Source organism: Propithecus coquereli, unplaced genomic scaffold (genome assembly GCF_000956105.1).
Source record: "Propithecus coquereli isolate 6110/MARCELLA unplaced genomic scaffold, Pcoq_1.0 Scaffold25, whole genome shotgun sequence".
NCBI classification, from domain to species: Eukaryota; Metazoa; Chordata; class Mammalia; order Primates; family Indriidae; genus Propithecus; species Propithecus coquereli.
In genome coordinates, this window is record NW_012148063.1 from 10830559 (window position 1) to 10831355 (window position 797).

Here is a 797-nt window from a genome sequence, read left to right on the forward strand (position 1 = left end):
TTGGCTATATTTGGAGACGGCCGCCGCGGCGGGTCCGACGGCCAAGGCGAACGGCCTGGAGACCCCTGCCCCCGCACCGCGGGCAACAGGCCAGGACTCGAATCCGAACCGCCCGGCCCAGGCCCGAGGCGGCTGCCACCCCCAGCCCCGCCCCACGCAGGCGCGCTCCGGGCCCCTCCCCCACCGCGCGCTCGCGGGGCCCGGCGGGGGCGGAGCGACCCTCGGAAGGGGCGTGGTCACCGGCCTCGACGCGCGCACGCGCTCTTCAGACCCACGGCTACGTGTCTGGCCACGTGACGCCCACCCCGAAAGTCCCCCGTGAAGCAACAGGACGTTAAAAAAAAAATTATTTTCTAGGGGTGATGGAGAGGGTGGGTGAGAGATTTATTGAAAAAAAAAAAAAACTATAGTAACGGGAGGAGAGTAGGAGGGATCGGGCGGCGGCAACCGCAGCACCGTCGCGGTGCGTCCCGCTGGAATTCCTCTCGCCTAACCCGCCACCCGGACCACGCCTGCGGCCCAAGGCGGCAGCAGCACGGGGAGCGGCTTGCCCCGCCCGGCCCGTGGAAAGCACGGCCACCCGCACACCTCGCCGCCCTTTCCTTGCCCCCTCCCCGTCTGTCGACTCCGCAGCCCACACCCAGCCCCTCCCTGCGGTCTCGCCCGCACAGGTGGAGACCCCGTCCCGGCGCCCAGGCCCGGGCTTGCGGAGCACGGCCTCCCGTCACGCTCTCGCCGGCCAGCCCGAGGGAGGAGGGAGAGAGCACGGCGGCGGTCCGGGCCGGGGGGCGGCGGCG